Source organism: Lipophrys pholis (genome assembly GCF_963383615.2).
Source record: "Lipophrys pholis genome assembly, chromosome: 18".
Lineage (NCBI taxonomy): Eukaryota > Metazoa > Chordata > Actinopteri > Blenniiformes > Blenniidae > Lipophrys > Lipophrys pholis.
In genome coordinates, this window is record NC_137646.1 from 18,141,974 (window position 1) to 18,169,898 (window position 27,925).

Genomic DNA, 27,925 nt, shown 5'->3' on the forward strand with positions numbered 1-27,925 from the left:
GCTTGGTTTAACATGATATTTATATGAAGAATACAGGAATACCTTTTGCCTCATGTCAGCTTGAAAAGGCTTTTTGTCTTTGTAACGTGAGCACATGGATTAGGAGAAAAAAACTCCCTGTTACCATTATTTAATCACAATGTATCTGCTTTGTCTACTAGCTCCAATATGTTGCTTTTGATTTGTTCATTCAAGTTCACCAGCTTTTCTTTAGTTAGTTAAGCATACAACGTAGCTTTTCCATAACATGTGCATTTAATGCTTTTATTGTGAATCCCCCTGTATGTTTGTAGTGATGAACTGCGGCTGCTGGAACAGCAAAATGTCTTACTCCTCCTGAGTCGAGTCTTCACTCCACCATTCCCTGTATTTCTGAAGACATGATGTGTTTTTAGTGGCTGGATAATTGTAGCCGGTATCAATAGCCCAGTGCTGTTGTGCGTTCTGGAGCCTTGTAGGGAAGCTCTGCCAAGAACTAGAAACACATGTCGTGTGCTGAATGCATTCGCGGGTGACTCCCACTGTGTTTCAGGAAAACAACGCTTATCAAGAGTCACCTTGTGAAATAAAAAATTTGTTGCATGTTGTTCATTTTCCACTGGACTGTTGTTTGAAGTTTGACCCATGCACCCTGTGAAACACCACAGCACATTTGTTAGAACTTGACTACTTAAACTGGCTTTCCTGTGGTTGCTGCTCCATGCTGAAAATGTAGGCCCTTTTTATTAATTTTTTTTTTAATCCATGCTGTTAATCTGGTTTTAACTTAAAATTAGATGCTTTTGCTTCAGTTTATATACCTCAAAGTTAAAGCCAACTCAGATGTGCCCAAAAAAAGAAAATATTCATAGCATTGCATCAATATTGCATGTTGAGGATTAAACAAAGTATTATCATAAAGCTGAGTTTAACTCTTTGAACCGGATTTTTTTCTTTTGGCTTATGCTTAAAAATATATATGCTCATAGAAATTGTCATATTCTGTGGAGTCTGCTTACATTTTTCTTTTTCTTTTTTTTCCCAGACACTCACTGAGCACCTCATTAATTACACCTGCTCATGTACTGCTCATGTCAGAAAGTCAATGTATGTAGACATTTACACATGGTGAAGATGAGCTGCCGAAATGTATATCAAGCATGACAATGGGGATAAAAGATGACATACTGTAAGTGTCTATGAATGTGGCATGGTCATTTGTACAAGATGTGCAGGTCTGAGTACCTCAGAAACTGCTTATCTGCTGGGATTTTCATGCACAACTGTCTCTGGAGTTTACGGTATATGGTCGGAAAATAAGGAAATACTCTGTGAGCAGCAGGTCTAACATGTGAAACGTCAGAGGGGGATGGCCAGACTGGTCTAAGAAGATAAAAAATGATAACAGTAGCTCAAAAAACAAAACCCAAAAAACCCCCCACTTATGACCAAGGTATGCAGGAGATCATTTCTAACTACGTAACACATTGAACTTTATAGCCGACGGGCAGCAGCAGACCACACCGGGTGTCACTGCTGTTAGTGAAGAACAATGGACTGAGGCTCCACTCCACACAGCCTCACCTGAATTGGATAATAGAGGGTTGGAAAAATGTGGCTTTGTCTGAAAAATCTTGATTTGTGCTGCAACACTCTGGTGGTCGGGTCAGAGTTTGGTGTAAACAACACAATGGCTCCATCCTGCCTTGTAAGTGCTGGCGGCGTTATGCTGTGAGGGAGGTTGTCTCGCCATGCTTTGTATCAGTTGAGCATTGTGTCCATCCCTTCGTGACAAGAGGCCACGTCCTATGTTGTGAGGGACATTTCCAGTGGGATAGCTCAGATCATCTTAAACCAGCAACCCTTGTTGAGTCTATGACTCCAAGAAACAGTTCTGAAGGCAAACGTGGTTCCAACCCAGTAAGATGTAGTCAATAAAATGCCTATTTGGTTGGTGTTGGAGTTGTGTTTGGTGCATGTAAACATGGCTTTTATGCCCTTCTTTTTCAACCCCTAACCCTCTGTTTGAGGGTCCCTCATGATTCAGCGGCAAACACTGAATAACTTGTGATTGGAGTTTTTTTCCTTTGGGAGTTTTCCGTTATATCAGAAAATAATGCGAAGAGAAGCTATAAATGTTTCGATGATGGACTAAAATTACCTAAACCCCTGATCTCTTTTTACGCACGGTAAAAACGAATTAGGCCCCTGATCAGATTCCCTCAAAACAAGTCCTCGCGTCAGTGCTGGTTACAGCCATACCTGTCATTTTGTTGATAAACAATGACTTGGCCAAACGGCAATTACAAAATATCACTAATCAAAGTAGAAATTATGTTTGTCACATGCTTTCAAAATGCTGACAATTTTGGAGAAACCTCCCACTTTCTGATGGTGCCAACAGTGGCCTTTCAAGCTGAAACTTTCTCATAGTCGGTGCATTATTCTCCATGTTACCCTCGAGGGTTTAAGTATACTTTAGGGCGGGTGAACAACTTCCAGTGCATGTTTTTAGCTCATGCTTTGTAAAAATTTAATGTCTACACTCCCCGTATTTGTTCGTGTATATGTAGTATAATGCTTCAGTTGAATGTTTGCCTTAAAGAGTACTGCATAGTTGATGAAATCGGCATTTGTTTGTTTGCGTTCTCAAAATAAGTTTTCATGACATGTGCAAATTAAACTCAACACTAAAATCATGACCTGCCAGCACCTAGAAATTAACTGTGAGAATCACATGCAGCACAAACTTTTCAGTCTATTCTCAGTTATTAATGCTATGCCTGTGCAATCATCTCAACATTTAGTTCCCCAACATAGACTTTTTCAATATACTCAAGCAAAAACTTTAACTCATACTTCTTTCTTTTTTTTTTATTCAAGCTGGGCTTGATTACTGCTGACTTTATTGCACAGACGTGAGGGACATATTGAGCTCATCTTTCTCTAAAAGAGACAATGAGCAAATACATCTCATTCTCATATTGATGTTCTTTCCAGACATGGCATTATCTACAGACTTGACTTTAAGCCCTTGATGACACTTGTGTTAACACTCCAGCCATCTTGGAACATGCTGTTCTTTCTTTACCTCAACAGCGTGGGAAGAGACTGTTCTCCGGCAGGAAAAGGGCATTTAGTTCAGTTTGTTGGAGGGCACTTGCCTCCGGGACAAAAATGTAAAGTGTTACGGACAGTCTGCTCTGGTTCAATCCCTGCATATAGCCTTATAACCTGCAACTTTTCAAATTGGAAAAAAAAAAAGAAAGCATAGATCAATATATTGTATTCCAACCTGTTTTTATTTCATGAACATAAACTTTAAATGTATGGAATATAAACAGGATTACTTGAAGATACTCCAAGTGAGGATTTTCCGTATTTCACCCTGCTGGATAACCTCTCTTGGTACTTTCTATTCTCTATTCTGTCAGCATCTGGAGAATGGGAGGGGCGGCCCTTGACCAAATGTAGTGTGTGCACACACGCACCACACGCTACTTGACTGGATGGAAGGAAAAAAAAAACTGAGAAAACAGCACTAGCACAATCAGCAAAGCCATTTTTAATGAGCCTCTTCCTCTCTCCATCTATCAGAAAAGAATTAGGACAGCACTCAACGACTGTGGGGAGGAAAGCTGGGAGAATGGGGGCACATGGCAGAAGGAAAAAAGTCTTCATTAAAGAAGTGTAGGGGATGTAGGAGGAGAAAGTGAGACTGAAATCTATCAGCCCTCTTCTCTCTTCCCCTCGCTCTCTTCTGCCACCTAATCAGGCAGACAAAGTTAGACCGGTCAGAGCGTTTGTTATTCCTGCTAATCCCTCATCACGGTATTTCATCAGGTTTGGCATTTGGCTATCTGCATTAATTAGATGTTCGAATGGACACAGCGTTAATAACTGACGCGCGGCCGATAATGAGAAATTGTCTGCCCAGATGTATCCCCTCAGCATTGCGCTGCCTTTGTCAGCGCTGATACCCGTGCGCTTGAAACGCCGCGTGGTGTTTACCTGCACCGGATTTCATTTATTGATGATTCAGGCTGTTTTTAGTGCCAGTGGCGATAATGTACTGTCTGCACTTTGGGAGATAAGTGTGCTCTGGCGCGGTAGTTTGGACTTGTTCGGAAGGTCTCTCCTTCTGTCTCTTCCTCTATTTTTATCTTTTAGCTTCTTTTTTTTTTCCCCCAAAAATGTTTCTTCTGCTCTCCACTTTTCTTTCATCCCACATTTCTTCTCACTCCCCTCGCTATTCTCTCATTCATTCCATCTCACCTGTCTTTCTCAATTTTTTTCAGAGCCTCCCAGCGGAGAGCAAGAACCCTCTATCTCTCTTTTGCACACTCTCCTCTCTTTTAGACTGTCTCCTCCCTGCCCACCTCCCCACCCCTCCCCTCCCCTCCTTCATCCATATCAACAGCAGGTGAACAGTCCCTCTTCCTAATATTCATTCACGCTGTTTCACCTCTTCTTTCCTGGCTGCTTCTGCTTCTCCGACTGTGTTTCTGTCTCGCTGTACTACTCTCGGGTTACACCCTCCTGCTTTAATATTCTGCTATCCATCCTCGCGCCCTCTCTCTCTCTCTCTCTCTCTCCCTCCCTCCCTCCCTCCCTCCCTCCCTCCCTCCCCCTCCGACACTATTCCCTCTTTAGCATTCTGTCAGTCATTGCCAAGTGCATGGTGATGCGCCTCACTCTGTCACCGGTCTCAGATCGTGGAAGGCATACTGTCCTTGACCTAACCATCTTTTGGGCTGCATCTCAGCCCCAAAACAACCTCGAGTTTGGCTTTACTTCTTGCTTTTCTTCATCCTCTCAGCAATTCACCGTTGTTCCCCTCTCAGTCTCTCCCCGTCTCGCTCGGTGTTGCTCTGTTTCAAGCCTAATCCTTTATCAGACAGGACATGTTGACTAAGAACACATTCTTATTTACAGGAGCAGCCTCAGGGAATAGTCTCACGGAGAGAGCGAGGGTCACACTCATTCACACCTTCGCACCATGGAGCCGCTCTGATGTTTGCCACAGAGCGGCTCCATTTGAACAGCTGGAGTGCCTTGCTAAAGAGCACTTGAAAGTATTCGACTCGCTTGATTTGCCATCTCTCCGTCCCATCTCCTTTCTCAAATAGCTTCTCTATTCCTTCATCCTCCCTCTCCTTTGCGTTTATCCGCCGCCTGTCCCCGAGTGTCACACATCAGGAGTGTGGCAGCTCGAATTCAGAAGATGTCGGCGTGCCGTCTGGTCACTCTGGGTTTTTTTATATTTAACCCTCCTTCATGTATGGGTGTGTCTGTCTCGGTCTCCTTCGATTTCTTTCACTGTCCCCAGCTATTGTAAACAACTGATTATGCCTTTGAGTTATTCAGTATTTTTTTCCCTTCACACAGCCTAATGATTCTTGTCATGGCACCGAGCTGAAAATTGCGGCGCTCACAGATCTCCTGTGTAACCGATCCTTTAGCTTTCAACTTTCAAATCCCAGAAGCTCCTTAAGTCCTCTCTTTGGAGAGTCAGCACCAAAAGCCAAATCTCTCAGTCAATTTACCAGGCGGCCAAGTCGTCATTATTTTGTGCATACTGTCATGATCTTAGTATCATTAAAATTCATTCCTTACGTAACCATCAGGGATGTAGAACCTCTTGCTGAGAAGAAGAGAATACCCTGTGTGTGCACACACAAACACCTGCACGTACACACTGTCATCGTTATTTTTCTGTTTTCATATACATATTTACTTTCCTTTCCCCATTTCAGTGGAAGCAATGATTCAAAAGGAACGGATGCTCATAAGCACAAGCGGTGTGTGAAATATTCAAATGGTGCCCTATTTACAAAGGCTGGAGAGTTTCTCTCCCAGTGCCATCACATGTTTGTTATGTGATATAAAAAGAGAGGGAGCAGCAACTCCTGAGACCTCATCCACAGATATTATGCACCAAGAGGAATATTTTTATAGCTAGTATAAACACATTAGTGAGCTGCAATAAAAACCCCTCCAAATGTTAACAGTTGTCAAAGTCTGGACAAAGGAAGCACCACGTTTTCTGTTACAGTAGATGAAGGATGCCGAGGAGTGTGAGTCTTCTTTCGGGCGAAAGGGAAGGATGTTTGAGGGAGTTCACCAGAGGAGGGTCTGTGTGTGCCAAAGTGAAATCCGGCGTGCTTGCACACCTGCGTGCACGGGGCCACGTCGAGGTCTGCGTGCGTGTTTTCAGCCGAGCTGCCAGACGGCTGCTATCTCCTGGAGTCAGACGGTGGGGAAGCTGGCGAGGAACGTCAATCGTTTGAAGTGCTATTCTCCGCCGGAAGTTCGATCCGCCCGAGGAAATTTGTCATGTTGTTCCACCTTTCTGATTCCCATATGGCGAGGTCGAAGGGAGGAGTATTTGTTCATATTTGCAGCCGACGTCTCAATACACACACGTGCCGCCACATGTAACTAAGAGATTCTGTTGGCCTTGCTGCAGCATTCTCTCTGTCGGCTCCGTTAGTCTCTTCTTAAAATCGACAACCGCCATTCCGTCTTTCTTGCTTTGATCAAAACATTTTCACAAGAGTCCTATTCAGTTACATGTGAAACCTCATATCTATTCTTTTTTTCTTAATGCTCTCTCCATCAAACAATATCTTGTGAAAGTATATCTAGGTGGAATCTCTTGTCATTCTATCAGTGCTGAATACCTTTTCCTGCGCTGGTTAATTAAAGTCTCAATCTCGTCTCTCTCTCTCATTATTAACGCGACTCCTCTGAGATCCATCAAGTCCCCTGGCCAGTAAGTGAAAATGAGGACGAAAGGGGAAAATGGAAAAGGAGTGAATGAGAGAACCAGGCGCCAATATAGAGAAATGAAGAAGGAGAGAGAGCATATTGTGTAGAGACAGAAAACCTCAAGAGTGATTCAGCCATTGTTACTCATCCCCTCCTTTTTGCAAGAGGGCTCATGTCATGAGTATTTTAAGTGCTCTCCATTTCGTTGTTCTCCTTTAATCCTGTTAGATAACTCTTTTCCTCCCTCCTCCTTCTGAGTCTTTCTTTCTATTTCTTTTCTCTCCTCCTCCGCTCCCTGCTGCCCACTCAGCAAACGGCGAGTCTTATGCTCTCTGCCACAAAAAAAAAAAAAAGAAAAAAAAAAGACTGTAGTGTGTCTAAACAAGGTGGAAAAGGGAATAACAGGAGAGGAAGTCAAGGTAGAAGAGAAAATGAGGAAGCATGTGGAAAAGGGGGGAGAAGACCAAGATGTGGCGGTCCTGGTGGGTGTTGGATGAATCTGCTGGCTGGTGCGGCCTCATTTGTTATGAGGAGGGATGAGTGTGGTCGAGAGCCAAGACAGTGGCGAGTGAGTTGTGAATTGGAGACTGCACACAGTTCTTAGTAAAAACAGACTCAAAACAAACAAAGCAAACAAAAAAAAAAGAATGGGCGTTTGTGTGGTTGTGAAATGACACATTTTGAATTTGTAAACTGAATTTCTGAAAAGCTGCCAAGTACAGTGTGGCTCTGAGATTTGAGGCAATACTGTGCATTTTACCCCCCCCCCCCCCCAAAAAAAGCACATTTTGTAACCTCAAAAAATAACTGCCTCATTCCATTTCCGGCTTTTGAAATAGCCCAATACTAAAAGGTTAAATCACACTGCATTCACACTTGGATCCAAACAATATGTGATGCAATGTTTCAAACCTGGTTCGTAACACGACACAAAACTCACAACACTCCATCAACTACACTCAAGCCAGTTGTTCTTAAGGCTCCTCCTAAAAAAAACTCCCATTCCGAGCCCATCTCATCATTTACACAAGGACAATTACAAATGAGAGAGTTGCAGAGGACTGGCACTGTAGTTCCTTTGTCAGGATGAGGTAGACACTTTGCACAGGTGAGGTGGAGCAGCCACATTCCTGCAGCTCCTTGCATGGGGGGGAAAAAAAGAAAATGGGTCAGGAGAGCAGTGAAAGAATTTGCTAGACCAATAGCACAGACTAGTGGTGAAGGCCACACACAGCCTGGAAGCGATCCTGGGAAATTGCTTGGTCTGTCACAGGACTCGAGTCAGATCCAACGATCCGTATTCTACCAATCACCAAAAGGTATATAATTCCTGTGGATGCGTGGTCATTTTATTTAAGCAGTGCCATCACCACCACTTACTTACAAGCCTAACCTTCTCCTTTGCAGTCTGACCACCTCATTTACTTACAGATTCCACTCCCTCCCTCACTGCCAAAAAAAATTTATTCAACACAAAGAGGAGTAAGGAGGGGTAGGCACTTGTGCCGAGAAGAATTTGCATGACCCAAAAATGCCCTGCCTCTTCTCTGACTCCATAAATCAAAGGGATAGAGAGAATCCCCCGACGCCTCTATTCTTTGTCCTCAAAGGTGATAAATTGATCCCTGGTCGGCTAATATGCAGAGGCACAGGGCGGCCCAAGCTTCCCAAAGATTTATGCGGCGACAAGTGGATTTATAGTGGAGGAAATGTGTACGATCTGGAGAGCAAAATCTATTTACTTTATTCTTTCTCTGTGTACTCATGAGATTTGAGATGGGAACTCCTTAGGGAAACCCAGAAGTGAGAGCATCAAAGGAGTAATGCATCAGGACAATGGAAATAGAATATCTGTCACGGAAGCAATGAATGTGATGGAATTACCTGCTTTTGATTGATGAACATGTGCTTCCAATTACCCGGGATCTCAATCCACGTGAATCTGCCCACTGCCCTTGGATGGGGGCAGAACTCGACACTGTTTTGAGCAGATTCCGCTCCCTGACTTTGCCCCCTTTCATTAAATCTGATCTAAAAACAGAAGCGGTTGCTGGAAATCGATGTGACGGACACTTCTTAGGTTTGTCAGCAGTATCGACAAATGAAGGGAGGGAAGGATGTAGAAGGCAATCTAACGGCTTGCAGCCTTTGCCAGACATAGGAGAAACCTTTTAAAGCAACTCAACCAGTCATCCTAATGACGGGAGGTGATACAGTGACAGGAAAAGCGGCCTTTTAAGAAGATGATCAATGCTATCATCTTCGCCAAAGCAGACTGGAAAAGGGGACAGAATATTGTGGCATAGAGTTTCCTGGGAGTGCCAAAGGCAGATGGAGCTACCCCTCTGTCCTTTTTCCCTCCCTCCCACTTTTCTTCATCCAATTCTCCCACTTTAGCCTTAATGGTTTCTTTCCCCCTCTTTGGTTTTACCTTTTTCATTCTCGGATTTATTAACTCCTCTGATCTCTCACCCCGTGGCCTCTTTGTTTCTTCAACCTTCACCATCTCGCTCCCTTTTTTCTGCCATACCTCCTTGAACACACTATCTCACTCACTCCGCTCAGCGCTGACAGCATGCTTATCCTGTTGTGTTGATGAGATATTTGAACGATTAACATTATGCATGCTGAGCAGATTATGATAGCCTTTGGGGAGGAGCAGATTCAGCATGATGGAAAGTTTTCAGAGTGAAAAGAAACTCTGGGTTTCGACTACAGACGGAGGAGAGGTAGTGCGCAAAAGATGTCTGCACTCACCAATTCTTCACTACCACAGCAAATAAGGCCTCCACACTAGTGTTTCTGAAAGAAAGAAGAACAAGAAAAAGAAAAACTTTGGTTTGCATCAAAATCGTGCGGCACTGGCCTGCTGAGAGAGTAGCATAAACATTCGGATGTTTGAAAAAGGATAAGCGATTGCATTAATGAGAGGAAGCAATAAAACACCAACACATGTTGATTTTTTTTTCAGAGCCAAATATGCAAAGTTTTTGCTTCTTAGGTGAATTTTAAAGTGTTTACTTTTTACTTTGGATATGAGCTTTTCTCACTGAGACAGCACACAGAGCAAATGCCCCATCAACATCAGCATGACTAGTGCAAACCTATGCAAATGTGTCTAAAATATCAAACCTCCCTTCAGCTGAAGCACACTTTTCTTTTTTTCTTTTAGAAAGGATGCATGACATCAATTCTAGATAGACATATGAGGCACCATATAACTAATTCTACGAGTGACAGTGATGCTACCCTGTGCCACAGAGGCAACGGTGGGTACAGAGAGAGGTGGAAGCGAGAAGCAGATCACTTCCCAAATGCTCATTTTTAGCTGGCTTGTTTAGGCGCACCGCACCAGAGCTGACGAGCTGAGCACAGAGTTTTTGACACAATGGTGTCAAACCCGGACCTCTGATGTTCAGCTCACACAAGTGCGTAGCATCACACCTGCTGGCTACACACAAAAAAAACAAAACAAAACAAAAAAAAAAAAAGCAGACACAACCAGACTGTTATCAAGTCTCCACCGCAATTAGTGTGTTCGGGAGTGCTGCGAATCCTAATGACTCATTTGCAGTACATTGTTCCATTAAGGAGGCTTTCAGGGACGTGGCATATGGAATCCACTGGAAGTGTTCAAACTGTTTGGAAATGACAGAGTGGCTAAGTTATCAGCTTTAGAAATGCTAACAGTATGGTATGAGAGTGTCTGTCTCTGTCAGGAGTTTCACTTCTTCACTGCTGTTCAGAATTAATTTTTTAACAGATAGGGGACTCGCTGTTTTTCTATCTCATTCTGGGTCAGGGCTGTGTCAAGTCTTTCCTTTTCAATCCCTCACTGTTTCATGAGAATTGTCACAAATCTAACGGATTCAACCATATATATTTTTTGATATATCTCCTCAACTCTGTGTCCAAGTTATTGAAAACGAGTAGCTGATCACAGTTATTTCTGACTTTTTCTTAACCGTAGAGGAATAAATTGTATTTATTTTTTTGTTTCTATTAATTATTTACACTCTTAGCACACATATGTATAATTGTAGTGCTGCTGTAACACATTAACAAAGCCGCCACCACTGCATGGGTCACCACAGGTTTGAATCACCACTCATGAAGCTCAGCTAAAGTTGCATCAGTTCGATGGAGAGAAATAGTCAAACATCTTTGTGATTTCATTTCTGATTCAATGATGGCAGCAAGAAGCAACAAATCAGCCGAATTCTGCTACCAACATGCAGACAGCAGCTGGAAGCTTTTATAAAGGGAAATGAAATAAACATCAAAGTGTAGTTCGGCAACAAGGTCATCCAGGTACACTATAATAGCAAGCATGAGTAGCAACAAATACAAAATAATAACAGTTAAACATATAGAGTAAATATATATGTAAAAAAGACACTAGCATTTGTTTAAGGCTGTCATAATGTCACAAGTACTATGAATAAAGGTTAATGTCACTTACACTCACATGTCTTGTTGCTCAGTACCAGTCTGTATTATTATTATATTTTTTCTTTACATTGGTCAAGTACTAAATGCTGAATCGCCCTCCATACATCAGTTCCTCCCCCGGGCTGTTTGTATATGCAGCAAGACTCCATAATTCCTCTGTCTTGTCAGCAGCAAATATGTCGTGAATTACTGGTCATTTATGAGCGGTTGAGATCTTCCTAACATTCAATCATGGCAATAAAAGTATAAACAAATAAGATGTAGATTTCCTTTCCCCTATTACTCCCATTTGACTGGCATTCCCGGAGTCGTGTATAGATAAGTAATATCCTCACCTCCATCTCGACATTCTGCTGGTTTTATGAGCGGCGCTACTGTCTCTGTTGGTTACCGTTGAGGGGAAGTTCATAAATAGGCGATTTATGGCTGAAGAGCAGCCAGGAATGCTGATGCTACTGTCAGAGTGGAGAGACAGTCTGCTTTCACTCGCTATGAATGGGAACTGTAAACTGGGTGTCCTCGTTCACGCACTTTACACTGTGCGCTCACACAGGGACTGAGTTAAAGACTTCCACAGAATGGCATCGTAAGATAGGCGGGAGATACAGTTGCGCTTTGTGACAATAAAACGAGATTACACACTTGCAGCATCTTGCATCACATTTCAAGTCTAATTCGAGGTCTTAGTGCGTGGAACATACTGCCGGTGCTTAAATGTATCGCCATTGTAAGAAATAAGAACACTTCATTAGCTCTCAGTGCTCCAGTGGTGTCTGCACTTCCAGAGGAGATCATTCAATGTAAACACATGACACACGGTCTTACAATGTGATACGTATAACAAGGTCCATTAACACAACAGCAGTTTCTGTGACGCTACATCGATTACCACACCACCTACTTTTCTCACATCTGTTATCTGGACTTCTAAACCACCATTGTTAAGTTATGGGCATTTTAATTGCTGTAGACAGGGGTCCATTAGCATAGCTTCTTGGGTGGCCATGGCCATGTTTCTCTAAATCATTAAGCTAATTATACAAGCTAATTAATCAGTATGCTTGGAATGGGCTGCATGAGCAGACGCTGCTCTTTGTTGGCTTGCATAATGAAAGGAGTCCATTTTTAGATGTAGAAAATGAAGAAGGGGAGGGAGGAAGAAACTTTGATCTCCAAAGTAAACATATGATTTTTGCATATCAAGTGGGTTCAGCAAAGTAGGGGAAGAAAAAAAGAAGAAGAAAAAAAAAGAAGTAGGATTACAGATGCAAAGAGTCAAGCTAGACGCACATTTGTCGGGCTTTGAAGCCGCAGCGAGTTTCACGGGGGCCAGCTGATAGGAGCGCTTGTGTTGTGCTGCGGTGTCCATCTTCCAATTATCACTTGTCATTTCCCCGGGAAACAAACACAGGAGGGGATCTGTCAGTCACGGGGACCACTGGAACGAGGGTTTTTGGGGGATGTGCCGCGGTACTGAGGACTTTTAAATGTGAAGAACGAGGAGGACCCTTGAAAATGATTCACGGACTCCTGCTGTCCTCTTGTAATTCCAAACAAAGCTGTTAATAAAATCACCCGTGCGCTGTATTCTTTCGGTGGCCCCCCTGTGTGCGTTTGGCGGGAGTATTTGGGTTTTCTTCCGCACAACAAGGGGTGCATGAGGAAGTCACTGTCAGAAATTATTAGCTACAAGCAGACATCTCCAAACATCCTGCTATCCTGTCTCCAGTATAAGGTGGAGACACTGTCAGCATTCACGCAGGAGGCTATTTATAGCGTCTCTCATTATGCACAATGGAAATTCACTTCCTGAAAATGAAGCATGTTTCCAAACCTAATAGGACTGTGCTGATAACAGAGCAAAGAGGCTGAGAGTGTTTGTTAGTTCCTGCTCGTCTCCATTCATCTCAGCGTGCGACTGTGAGCGAATACTCAGCGTTGATCTCCGCCGCTGTGATCTCAGTGTTTGGTGGTGAATGGACAATGATGCGATATACTAAAGCATGCCACATCCTGACCTCTTTATCTCTTTACCTGCAGGGAAATTCTGAGGAGCTCTGTTCTTTCATCACTCGGGTCCGAGGCAGCAATCGCAGGCGATTATTCCAAACGGGTAAGATGCACATCTCAAAATCCAGAAAACACTGTGAAGCACTTTATCGATGACAGTCACCTGTGGCCATATTCCTCTTTTCATTTATCTCGCTGCTCAATATTCAATGCAACCGAATAAAATCAACAGAATTATAATGTCAACCCACAGAAATCAAATTGAGGGTCAAGCAGCAGACGTTGTTATTATAGATTTAGCCATCGAAAGAATACATGTCTAGACATGATCTATTGTCCAGTCACAGTAAAGTGATTTCTTTACTTGTCTGACCTTTATAATTCAATGTGAAACAATACTTCTGCCTGACAAACTTGTTAGGTTTGATTTCTTTCTTTAAAACAGACTGAATGATACACATATTGTTAGAAAAATAGGCTTTTTTACCAGATCAGTTAGAACATTTTAACCACATTTCAAAACGTCCAAACAGGTTACTCACTGACATTTACAGACGACTCCTGGTGAGGCTCTGGTTTGACCACTGTTACTCATATGCTTCTTTAATTACCTAAATGCATTGGCATTGCGCCATACGGCATATTGACAAACATAAAGCATGCTAATGGTGCCCTCTGGAGTCCAGGCGTCTCTACTGCTGCTGCTGCTGCGAGAAGCATAGGTCTGTTCTCACATTAGGATTGTGTAGAGACGATGTACCCACTCAGACTCCTCTCAACGTTCTGATATGGGACTGACAGGTGCTTTTAGCACATTGTGGCAGTACGAGCACTCATGTACGTCTTCAGGGATGGCAGTGTGAGGACTCATAAGAAATATCAACAAGCTTGAAGGTGACTCAAATGTAAACACAGTGAATGATATACTGGATTAAAAAAAAAAAAAGGACTGGTTTAGATTACAACCATTTTCCTTGCTGCTTAAAAAAAGCATAATTTGGCTGCACTGTACAATAATATACCATCACACCTCCAATTAATGCATTACCTTTATTATCACGTGTAATATTTAGTCAAATAAAATGCACAGTTCAGGTCCCGCCTGATAGAAGTCAGGCAAAGTTCCCCTCTATCACAGTGGTGTTGGTCAGATCAATGAGCAGGCTGTGGTTTCCCCCGCAGGACCACTGGGTGCAGCTGTAATTGGAGTGTTTGTGTTGCTGCGAGTTACTGTTCCCCGGGCAAAGGCCAGCACACACCAGAACATTCTCCGTACGCGGCCGTGGGATGTCCAACGAACCTATCAAATACAGTTGCGAGGAATTGTATGTGGGGATCAAATTATGGCTGCTCTGACACGGCCTCCCCCTTATAGAGACACGGCCCGCACTTTTGTTTCTCACTTTTACTAGCAGCCTTAAATATACTCAGATGTGTTTTAACTAAGCAAGTGCAGACGCCAGGAGGAGATGGCGCCTTTCACACAGAGCTTCTCGCACACGCCATATGATGCCTTGTGGCAATTACTGTTAACATTTGTGAGAATTTGTCGGAGGCACAGGTGGCAAAGTGACTCGAATTAAAAATGACAGCGACAAATGTCGCTTCGGTGGAATGGCAAGACAAAAGCAGTTAAGCACAGATAAGTGAGTTAGACTAACTTTGCACCTGAAGTATTGTAAATGACAGCGGCAGAATTGTCGCGACGGCAGAGCCTGTTGGCGGCCATTCGGGTGTCCTGTTCAAGAACCATTAAGGCACTGAATTTAAATGTAATTTGCGGGTTCTTCTCCGAGAGAAAGCCTTAAAGACGCTTGTTAGATGATGTCGTAATGCATTTTACCCAGAATAGCGGGGGCCGCGTAGGTACCGCGCACCTGTCAGATGGAGTTGGATTTATATAAAGCAGAATTCACAGCAGTAGCAGGTGACCTGGATTTGAATAGCAAGGAGTCTGGCAGCACCCCCCCAAAAAAAAGAAAAAAAGTCCAAAGTCTGCTCTCTGAAACTGCTTTATAGATATGTGACTGGTTAACACTGAAAGATTCTAGGTATTTACAAGGAAAATAAGATAATTTATTACTCCTGTGCTGAAATATTGCTCTTGTTGCCAAGATAAAAGTATGTTTTATGAAGTAATCGGATAAATTTCCATTAATTTCCCTCCTCTGCTCTCTGCTAAATGCACAAAAAAAGAGTTCTTTTCGAGCAGGATACAGGTTAAATGTCATGTTCAAGGATATTTCACTGGGTAAGGCCAACACAGCATGGTTAAAAATAAGCCTTCAGCTGCAATATGTGGTTTGACATAGCCGACTACTGGTCCATCCTGCCAGCTCAAAAGGTCAGGCTACCTAATATAATTGTGTTTCCACACTTCTTCAATTTGATATATTCCTTTATTGCGAGCATTGTGTGTGTATCTGAGCGTGAGTCGTGCGGCCAGCTCCGCCCGTGATGATTTATTATACCGCTTGGAGGGATTTGTACTTTCATGAGGTCACATGGGGAACATGTCAGTTAGGCGGAGCGCGCCACTCTCTTCGGCCCTGCCGGTGATCAGGAGGCATGCCAAAAGAACGGCAACAGAGTCCTGCCTCAAGCACATGTTCAGGCACACAGCGAGGCATGCGTTTATTTACATGCACGTACTCGCACGTAAACACACGCGCGTAGGAAACCAAACACTGTAATCCAGCTTAATACAGCTTTATCACCTGCACAGAAAGCAGACGTTCTGCCAATGACATTAGTTATTCCAAAGGCACGTCAGATTTAGGCCTGTCTATAAAATGTCTTTGGGGAGGTTGACTCTATGCAAATACAGCCTTATGAGAGGAAAAAATGCTGGAGGTATTTCATTAAAAACACTAAGGGGATGGCACCAAGATGCAAGGAAGCGGCTTTTGGGTTTGAAGTCGAGGGAAGACCTGATCATTGCACAGCCTGCAGGCCACATGCAACCCCTTTGACTCTCCTATCAACTATATGAAACAACTGCTTTGCTTGTTTTTTTTTCTTATTTGAAGGACACGGTTTCATTTCTGAGTGCATGTAGTCCGTGTGAGTGTACCTTCACCCATCTTCACTGTGTTGAAAGATTACATTTTCCTATTAGTAGACAAAACCTGCAAATAAATACAAAAATTTGACCAATGCAGAACGTACCAGACTGCTTTTCAATAATAGACTCAATCATATTAAACAGCACTGAGGAGAATGTATGGCTCAGCCGATCACATTTGTCCTAGTTTTTCATTTGTCAAATTGCAAAAAAAAAAAAAAAAAAACACTATTTGGCCACGGCTGCCCCGGGGTGATCATTTCAGCCCAAATATTTCAGAACATTAATATAGTTTAAAGTTTGATTTGCAAACATGAATTGTTAATGAAACAAGATGTGGAATGGATTCTTAAAAGACACCATGCATTATTATAAAGTCAAGAAAGAAAAAAAAAAAATCCTTTACTGAACATATTAAAGTCGACATATTTTTTTTTTTTTTCTTCTGCTTCTCCCATAATTCCCCTCTTGGCTGCTGCCTGCCACACTAAATAAATGGCTGCAATGTTGGAAATAGCTTGTGCTAATATTAGAAATACATCCACTGATTTCTTTTTTGCTTTCAAATAATGATGAGCAGATTGCCGAGGATCCTGGATTTTGATGTCATGAATGACATAGCACCAAATGTATACTTGTGTGAAAGAAATAATTCACTTGGCCTGATCCTCCTGACCCCTTGTTAATTTCCCTCTCCGTCCCAGGTTGGGGGCAAAGGGGGCATTGGCTTCACTGGTGTGTCGGCGAGGGAAACCTGCAAGCATTGGGCAGCATGTTGGCACCTGCATGAACCCAGCGCTGGCGCCTCATTTCTTCGGTGAGTTGCACGAATGTTCTTTTAAATGCAGTTCAGGCCTCCATGCACACTCAGACACAGTTTGTCCCCGTTCAGCTCAACCTCTCTGCCTCTAAAAATATACTTTCAGTTTATCTTTATAATTCTTGATTAAAAAAAGGCTTAATTAATACATTTTTTCACTTCCATTTTCAAGGTTTTAGTTTTGTTCAGAGGTAAAACATGTTTTAAAAATATAACAAAATGTACTGTTTTAAAAAGCATTACTTTCTCTTTAACTCAAAATTATATAGCTTTCAAATGTCACAAAAAGAATCATTATTTTGATGTGGTGAATGGCATAATGATTAAAAATAACCCGCTGCAGCAAGCTTTTTTCCTTTAATCTGACATTTCTTTTTTTTTTTTTAAGTGATTCAAAACTCAATTCGTACTATTCTAGTTTAGAATACAAAAGTAGCATTAATCACATGAATCCCAATCAGTCATTTCAGAAACATCTAACAAGAAAATGACCAGCTCTCGGAAATGTGCTTTATCTACTCATTTTAAATGTGCTGAGGTGGTGGTGTAATGCTGACTTTGCACTTCATGGATTTACAATAAGTTAACTGAGATAGGTGAGAAACTTGAGTTGCAGTTTTGTTGAATAATTAATACGGTGATGAGTGTCACTGGACTTCAGAATATTAAAAGAGGGATGTTCATTTTGTTTTTTTAAGTTGCTCTTGCCGCATAAAGTGTAAATGGACATCATATTAAGTTTAACCCGAGATACATTTCAATAACTAGGAGCTCCAAAGACTAAAATAGGCCCCCATTCAAACTGCTGCGTGCAGGTCACTTTGTGCTTAAAATTAATTTCATTTGAAAGATGATCATTATCGACAAAGCTACATGTCGAATGCATAAATGGTTAAAATACGTACATATGGTATGTAAAATATATCCATTTTCTTCATATTTCCATACATTTCCTTGGTTAAACTTGAACTACTGTACAATAATAATAATAAAAAGGACTCAGAACTGATAATACTTATTTAATTTTTATTACATTTTTTTTAACTGTCTTGTTGGAGGCTATTTCAAGACTTTCAAACGAGTGAAACTAACCAAAAACACACATTTTAGAATGTGTCATTTCTGTCAGTTTGCCTAATAAAACACGTTATTTGCATGAAATTAAGACCCCCTCAGTGATATGGAATATTTTGCCTTCAAGTTCCCTCAGACGCCATGTGTAGATCACACTGCTCTGACATTAAATTATGGTTGAGAGGAGTCATGAACTCTGATCTGAATAACAACAGATATTATTCTGGTGGCTTATTGTCTATATAAACGGGTTTGACTGGCACAACGACAGAGATAGGTTGCGGTTCTATTCGGAGCGGGAGTCCTTACTCTCAGTCAGCTGACTTGTGTTTGTATCCTTCGCAATCCTAAATAAAACCTCTTGTGCAGCGTGGAAACCCTCACCCCTCATCTGTGGCTCTGTCGCACAAATTTCCACGGCACTCGGTTTGACAGAATAGATGTATTAGGGATTTGAGTTCAGAACACTGCATCTATTTCAAAAGGAAATGCATCATCCCCGTGCAGTGAAGCATGACCTTAGAGAAACAGATGCTTCGGGCAAAACACAAAAACAAACATATTACATTTATTATTTAAAATATAAAGCAAAACTGTTGTGCATTCTCATGATTTAAGGAAAGAAACTCTCAATGACACCCAAAGGAAAAAAAAAAACAAACCTAATAGTTCTCTCATTTGATGGCCCAGGTAATGACAAATATGGAAAAGTCTTGTCTGAAGTTTATCATCAGTTTTAAACCAGCAGGGTTTAGTGTTCTTAAAATCCCCCCCCCCCCCTTTATGACCACCAACCAGCCACACTTATTTGTTGTTTCTTGGTCAAAATCGTGACGGTCGTCAGAGGGACTTTTTTCCCACAATCAATTACACAAAGAAACAACTTTTGAGGATGCAAAATCCAAAAATATTTTCTTTCATTATTTCTGGTGTTATTGAAGGATCAGGGACTTGTTCTAATTGGCTGGAATTGTTTTGACAAAACATTGGATATTGACGCACAAAACTTTTATCACATTTTAAAAATTCCGAATTGGGTTTTCCGTGCCTGATAATTACCTAACTTAATGTGTTTGTGGCTCCGCAGCAGTTTGCATTTGCACTTCCCATTAAAAGGTTTTCATCTCTTTGAGGAAACGACCATTAAAAACTGTTTGTCAAATGTTGTTGTTTTTTTTCCCCTCCCTTTTTGTGTTCATTAAGCCTCCTCCGCCTTAGCAAATGTTTTTGAAACCCCAGTTTGAAGTATTTACATTTTATGTGAAGCCTCCCCGAGGGAAATAAATTAGTAATGGATTGACACAAACAAAGACTATTAGAATGAAAGGAATTCAAAACAATGATGTGGAAAAGAGTCATCAAGAACCGACAAAAAAATAAATAAATTGATCCAAACTCGACTAAGAGTTCGGAGCGAGCTGGAGGAGGAAATATGACGGGAACAAGGACTCAAACCAGGGACGTCCTCACAGTGGTAACCACTGCAGCACCGTGCAGCCCCCATTAAATGTTACACCGCATAATTACAGAATTATAGTTATGATTAAACTTCTCTCACAGTACTTTAGTTTTAGTGCCAGATTAATAAACCAGATAGTTGAAATTGTAGCTGGGGTTTAAGGAAGCTGGCATTAAAACTTTGGAAAGTGTGTGTGTGTGTGTGTGTGTGTGTGTGTGTGGGGGGGGACTTTTAAAAGAGCCATTGGTGCTGAAGTCACGTACATCATTCCAAGCAGCCCGAATGTGATCAGGGGGTAAATTCGTGGCATTATTTCCCAGATTTAGCAAAGGTCTGTAATGCTAAAACCTGTTCTGAGAAGAGAAAATCCCTGACCCGAGCTTGTGCGGTGATGTAGCAAAAGGAAATACATCCAGCGGGGTATAAATATTGCACAGTGAGTACATGGAGGGCTTTTTTGGCTGATGAATTATTACAGAGTCCGGTGGCTTCGTGCCAGCCCCTGAGTGTATCTCGCTCAGCTTCACCCGGCAATAAGCTGTCGCTGGGGAATTGCGGTTATGGGCACGCCACAAATAACTACCAGTGATACCAGGAATCCATCACACTCGTCCGACATGTTGGGCTGCTTCCCCTTGAGCACACTCGGCAACAGAGAGTTTGCTAAGAAAACAAGTCGAGGGGAAGCAAATGCACAGGAGTACAAATCCCCCCCCCCCTCCAAAACCTGACTTGGGGAGAAAGTTTTCCAACTCATGTTTATGCTAAAATTGAGTAAGGTTATGCAGCAATGTCCAAACACTTTGCACGATTGTAGATAAATGAAAAAAACAAACAAACAAAAGGAAAGAATGTCAACAAAAAGGATGCCAGTGGGCTAATTGATGATTCTTCATTATCCAAGCCAGAAATTCTGTGATTGTCCGTCACTGTGCCTTCACACATTGATCGTGTTCTGTCGGAATAAGCGAGATATAAGAAAGACGCATAGATGGATGGAAGTTTAAAAAAATTATTAAAGTGCCTCGATCCGTGTAGAAATCAGGCATGCGTTTGCTCAACCACGGCTTCACAAAGACACAAAGATTTGTGCCTCACCAGTTTCCATTCCATAAGTAAAGACGTCGATAGTATTTCTTAATTCGCGACAGAATGAAAAGTGAATAAACAGAAGGGATTCAATGTTTGGTGACTTTATACCTTCCAAAGTGTCTTTTTTTTTAATTCTTTCTTTCAGTTTTGATAGTGACTCTGCATGGAACTACCGGCCTTCAGTTTGATATTACTCCACCTTAAAATAGTACTTGATGCCACCTGTTTTGAGTCGATGTTGCTGAATGAATTTGAAGCCTTTCTTCTTTTGTTGAAATAAAAAAAGATAGATATGATGTAACATGTGATGACGGACAGTTTATCGCCAAAGCAACGCTGAACAACACCAGATCTGGAGGAACAGCCGTGATTCTATTTTCTCAACATCAGTAAAACAAGGTTGTGAAAACTAGTCTAAATTCTGCTCTCCCCACCAAATCATTTTTCATTCGCACCAGATAATCATGTAACTCAGCAGAGCATGAAGTTAATAGTTAATACAAACGATTGTCCCAATACAATGAGAAGAAAAGACGATCAAAATAAGCATCTAAATGGGGAAAAAAGAAAAAAGAAAGGACGTTTGCTCGGCGTGCTGCTTTGTCAAAACCAAAGAAATGTCGGGCAGGTTGGGTCTTTTGGTGATTAGAAAAAAAAAAGAAAGAGAGAGAAAAAAAAAACATAATCCCCCCCAGACTGCTGACAGATTTCTTTTGAAAAGGGGGCCTGTCTGAAAAAGACAGATATGCAGAGGAAAATGGATCAAATCTGTTGCATGTCAGATAGGAGCTTGCAGTTTCCCAGGGTGAATCTCTGCTAAACCACAAACAGACAGGATTAAAGATTGAAGTACTGACCATCGTGGATCAGGGAAAAAAACACACACACACACACAATAAAGACAATATTAAATGATTAGTGACAGCGTGCGATAACCTCTAAATTACTGACTTAACTGTAGTACATGTTATCGCGCCGGGTGTTCAGACCCTTTGAATTAGCGAGGCCGTTCAGAGGATGTGTTGAGGGGTTCAGTTGTAAAGCCTCCCGTAATTTGCTGTAATAAAAGAGCTAATTCTTTAACAGTACATTACTGTTGTGATTATGAAGAAACAAGCAGAGAAAATTCATTTTAATTTCCGTTGCAAAGGAGGAATAATTCTGCAGAGGAGCCGAGCCGCTCTGTGTGTGTGCGTGTGTGTGTGTGTGCGCGTGTGTGTGTGTGTTAAATGAAATGCGCGGATTTGTCTCAAGGCACTATGGATGAGGTATTTAAGTCTGGTGCATATTTCATGACCGTTAACTGCTCACCGGCTGCTCATTAGTCCTGTGACAGGTAATAGTAGTGGTGCCTTTTCAGATGTGTTGAGCTCATACTTACAAATATGAGCATGAATAAATGCTCATATAAAAAAGCTACTAATGAAAGAGAAGCAGCTCTGCTCGCTGCTGGAAGACATGACTACATGGCTCATCCTGTTTATTTTTCTGTATCATAATGCACAGATTCGTAGAGAGTGTTTGTATGCGCGCCAGCTTCATCTGTACTAATCAGAAGAAAATACCAAAAGAAGTGTTTATGCACATTTTCATCAGGAATTTTAGGGGAATCCTGCTTTTCCAATTTTCAGCAGATGAAGAACCAATCCTGGTCTCAAACACGATGATTAACTTGAGATATTTATTTTTGGAGTTACAGTGCCATTCATTATTGAGCCTGATTTAACCACAAGATGGTGCTATGCATCATCATTTGAATGTTACGACCCAGCTCAGGGACTTGATCTAAGGTAGCATGATTCACACTAAAATGACTGGCATCAATACAAGTTCTTCTCTTACATTCATCATTTACAAGCAAATATCATTATTCAGCATGATCTCGTCAACACCATTTCCCATATTTATTGTTTTAAAAACAATCTTATTGAATAGATATTGAGATTACATTGGATATATCTTTTAAACGTCCACCTCAAGCTTCCTATTCTAAATAAAATGTCCTTTCAACATGCTGAGATCCCCTCCATACAACTTAATTTGACTTAAATCAAATAGAAAAAACAAAGGTAACACAAGTGTGTAAAATGAATACATCCGTTCGACACTTTCTTCACACAAAACGGTGGCATTACAGGGAAACAAGCAATATTGATAAAGAAGATTCATGCAACTGCTGCGGCAGGCTGATAATAAAATAGTCCATATTGAAATTACTGTTAAATCCAGTAGATGGCAGTCTGTCTATACACAATCTCTCCCTGGGCATCATCTCCAGACCCATGGTGGGTCTAGCAGGTGTGCTTCTCATCCTCGGGAAGGGTCCCTCACTTGCAGTGTCTCCTCTGCGCAGTATGACGAGTGAACGCAAAGTGACAGCGCAAATGAACTTTCATCGCTGCTGTAATGAAGTACACAAGCTATCTGGATGTGGGAAAAAAAATAAGAATAATAAAAAAACACATGGATTAATGACTGCTTGTGAAAGTCACCACTCTCTCTCTCAAACGTGCGCACACACACACACACACACACACACACACACACACACACACACACACACACACACACACACACACACACACACACACACACACACACACACACACACACACACACACACACACACACACACACACACACACACACACACACACACACACCTCTGCAGTGTTCCTCCCTCCTTCATTTTCTCCCCTTATATCTCTCACGCTCCATCTCTCACACTCGCACAAAGCCGAACGGCATCACCACCCACCTCTCGCACTTTCACACACACACGCGCGCGCGCACGCACACACCTCCTCGCCATCTGTCTGTTCAGCGGCCCGTGTCTTTTGCACTGGGAGCAGTTGGGAGCAGGGGAGTGAAAGAGAAAGTGTCTCCTGGCTCTCTACTCCCCCAATCCCGCTTCCTCTCTCCTCCTGCTGTGTTGTTGTCCATCAAACGGTCTCACAACATCACGCCGCCCCGCCGACGGGCTTTCACTCCTGCCGGAACACCTATGGACTTCACACTTACGAAGGCCGTTTGCACGTCTGTGTATTAATGACTACCTCAAATGTTAAAGCGCAACAGGAGGGAAAATAAACAGGCCGGGTTAGTTTATTTCGGAGAAGTTTCAATTTATAGATGACAAAACGATGCCTTTCATTTCACGCAAGGGTGAACTGTTTAGTGAGGCCAAGGAATATCCATATTGTTGGTATTATTTGCCGATTTTTTTTTCCCTCCCATATACAAGGAAGCAGAGTGCATATTTATTGCATGCGGCACACAAACAAATATCAATTTGAATAATTGGGAATACCGTTGATAGGTGTCGTCAACCCCCATCGGACAGGATTGTCTACTGTTTCAGGCCATTATTTATCTCCCTGCAACTTTACAGCAAGCTTTGAAGGCAGCTTAAGTAATTTGAAGAAAAATGCATGGCGTCCTCAGTTTCTCTCTCTTTCTCACTCGCTCTCAGTCTCCTCCATTTAGACAGCAGGCAAAAGTGCCTTCATAACGGCACTATATTCAACTGGAGTGATAAGAAATGGCAGCTATCAGCAAGCGGTCTGGAAGCTGCATATAACTGTTATTGTGTGTGTGTATATAAAAATTGATTTATGTGGCCTATCATTTAGCGGGCGCAATATGTGGATGAATATGGGCTAATATAATATTATGGGATGACTGAGAGGGTTAAGGGAAGGGCCATGTGCTGCCTCAAGGTGAACAAAGTCTGATCAAAGTTCACAAACACACAATTATAGAAAAAACAATGTGTATTTTAACACCCCAGTATATCATTTTAGTAAATCATGTGAATACTGTATAATTATACAAGGTGCAACCTTATATGATTTTCCTCTGATGCTGAATGAACCGTCCCTTTTTTTTTTTGAATAGCAATGTATGATAATCATACAAATTATAAATTACGCAGATAAAATAACAAGGAATTGAGACCGAACGACTTAGTTTTTTTATATAAAATTTTGAAAATATATATTTTTTTGTTGACTTTGTTGACACTTCTTTTTCCCTTTAAATGAAAAGAGGTACTAAATAGTAACTAATTATTGATTGAGGGCTAAGACTATTTTGTGAAACATATCTCTACATTTTAATTTTCCTTAAGCTGCTTGAAATGATTAATTTATCATTTTGTTTGTGAAATAAATACTTTTTTGGTTTAGTTTATTTCAAATAATGCTTTTTTTTTATAAAGCTTAATAGCATTTAAAAGGGTTAAAAACAATATACAGTTCATACTTCATTACTTCTTACAATTTCATTGATTTTGATTGTGGATTACGGGGATAATTATTTTAGTCACCTGGACAAAAACATGGGATAAAATCCTTTTTACAACCGGAAGCTGCTATAAACTGCCAAAACAATGCAGGCTAAAACACCAAAGTCAACGAGAAAAAAAAACCTTCCTGTATGATCATTTGCATTCAACATGTTTTCAAACACAGATGATGAGACCAGTTAAAGGACCTCTTTTTTTCCTGCAATCTTGTCAAAATACAGATCTGAAAAGCCACTTCCCTGTTTTGAATATGTGTCTCGCCTCCCCATTAAATGCAGTGGGGAGAAATAGGCTTGGCTGTATCTAACAGCCTCATGTTTACCCCTTGGCGCCGAGCTGATGCCATGTCCAGACTTGTAAATCAGGCCCATTGAGGTAGCATAATGCCGATGATTATGACAGCCAGTCGCATGGGAGTGATAGAGGGACTTTGAGTTATGGGCATGGGGAGGATGCCCAGAACTGAAGAGTCTCACAAATGGAGAAGCACTTTCACCACAGCACAAGTCCCCAGATGGGGGGCTAATGCTGCAGTTGGCGGCTGCGCCACCCAAATGAGTCCACATTAACTGCTCAAACACCGCAGAATGGCGAGGTTTTGTTTTTTTCTTCTTCTTCTAATTTTACTCTAATACCAATAGGCACTATTTAAAAAACAGACAAGCTGAATAAAAGAGCTGGCCAACGTATTTTAAAAATGTTTTGTGTTGCAGTGGCACGCAATGATCACTTAACTGGATGACTTCAGAGCAGGGGGAGCATATTTCCCTCCACTATATTACTAAAGGATGTACTGTTTGCATTCTGCTTTATTCGTCCGACTCCCCTTTGCGGGTGGACGATCATTCATTCGCATTGATCGTCAGCCATGATAATATAATCAGGCGTAAAGCCTGACAAGCCTGGCCGGTCCGATAGATCAGAGCTGCTGACAGCAGAGCTATGCACAGGTCATAAACCCTCACCTTCCCTGTTTGACCCCACATCAATTTGCCTCTTTCCAATATGAATGCAAATAACGGCGCATTTTGGGTGACATGTTTATGGTTATCTCTGTATCTCCCCTCGCTCCGCCGCCTGCGCCTAAATGTGCTGATGTTTCCGAGCTAATGGGATCAAAAAAGATAACCTCCTGCTCACGAGTGGTCAGCTCGCCTCTAAACGCTCCCCCCCCCCACCCCAATGGGAGCGTCGGCGCACGCTCGTGCCCGCGTGAACACATGCAGATATGTATATACGTATGTGCATACCTACATGTCCTCCACCCCAGTCACTTGTGTATGCATTGAGCTGATAAGTACTGCGGTTCATTTTCCTCATGGCAAAGCACAGTAAAAAACTGGGGAGTAATAATTGCTTTGGGGGTGGGGGCGGAGGGGCAAGACGAGGATGGCTAAATATGCTTGATTGCCTCTTAAGCTTCGGTGCTGTGTAATGAAATATGGCTGCTGCAGACAGGGGCTCCCGTGCGATAGCTTTCTTGTCACTTTTTCACTTGCCTTTTTCTTTCCCCCCACTCCACCCCCACCCCCTCCTCCTCCCGCACCCTTTCGCTCTCATGTTCTGCCATTTTCATCTTTGCTCGCCCGTCACCGTTGTTACAGAATGAAGTCCATCAAAGCATTTGTTGCCATTGAACACTTATCTTAGCTATAATGTAATAATTACCGAGGCCAAATCCAGCCTAATTGAGTATTCCTCACTGCATCAAATATGGCAGGCACCCTAATATTCCTCTGTTCTACAATTTAATTTGTGGATTCATTAGCATGAACGGGGCATATGAGAAAACCCAGATAATGGAGAACTACGCACTATGCAGGTCGTAGGGTCGTGGAACCAGTCTCACCTGGTCGATTAGAGCCCCTCGCACATTGGAACAACACAACTTGGGATTAAATATCAAGGTAGTTTGTTTGCATCTACAGCTGATTTCGCAATAAAAAGCAACAAACGAGCCGATTCACATTCACAAGAAACATTGACTTTACATCAACATGGATGAGAAGTTCTGGGCAACAGAACTACTGTAATCATGACATTCATAATCACCGCTGCTCATCAGCCCATTCGAGTGTCATGCGGTCCTTCAATAATTTTTCAAAAGATAATGACTTGAATTAAAGCTGATTCAGAAATGACAATAATTAATAATTTAAATGTTATCCCCCACTCATTTTTGTCGTAACCAAAACACATTTCTCCCTGTTGGTTAAATAAGTAGCTAATCATTTACCAGAATATTAGTCCACAGGCTTGTATGGGCACAGCAGCATCTGCTAATGCATTTAGCAACAGAATAGCCTGAGACAATCTTCCCAGCACATTAAATAGACTTAAAAAGGCACCCCACCCCACCGCGCACGCGCATGCACACACACGTGCACACACACACGCACACACGCTTTGCTTCCAGAATAACTCACAAGCCTAATTTGTTGTGCTACTTAAAGGAAAATGTAATTACACTTGTTTTCATAATTCACAAAGTCAATCGATAACTGTGGTTAAGTCATTCTTGACTGCACATGCAATCTTCTGTTCCTTCATCTGAAATTTGATTGCAAAACAAGTATTGTGCAGTATTCTGCTATACATTTTGTGCACAAAGGAACTAAATATATGATTTTTGGGGAAAACACTATCCCACACAAAAAAAAAAACGTGTTCTGTGTTTTATTTCCAGCAAGTGTTCAGTAGAATGTTCTCAATGTAAAGAAAATTCAAGTTGATTAAGTTGCTCATCCTCATTCTGTCTTTTCCTGTCTTTCTCATTAATGCAGTTCTCTTTCCTGAGACGTCAACCACAGGATGAGGCCTGCGGCAGGTAGGAAACTGAGAAGAATAACTGATGAGTTGAGGACAAAAATGTTCTGACCTCTGTTTTGCATCATTTCC

The 27,925-nt window shown here is 41.8% G+C and overlaps 1 long non-coding RNA gene across 1 annotated transcript in view; it reads left to right on the top strand.

Moving 5' to 3' along the window:
• The window catches only part of LOC308123997, a 231,136-nt gene that overhangs the window by 138,949 nt on the left and 64,262 nt on the right, over nt 1–27,925 (top strand). The window contains exons 5-7 of the long non-coding RNA XR_013936268.1: nt 13,243–13,315; nt 16,981–17,093; nt 27,811–27,854. This is a non-coding gene — a long non-coding RNA (uncharacterized lncRNA). The remainder of the gene's footprint in view (nt 1–13,242; nt 13,316–16,980; nt 17,094–27,810; nt 27,855–27,925) is intronic.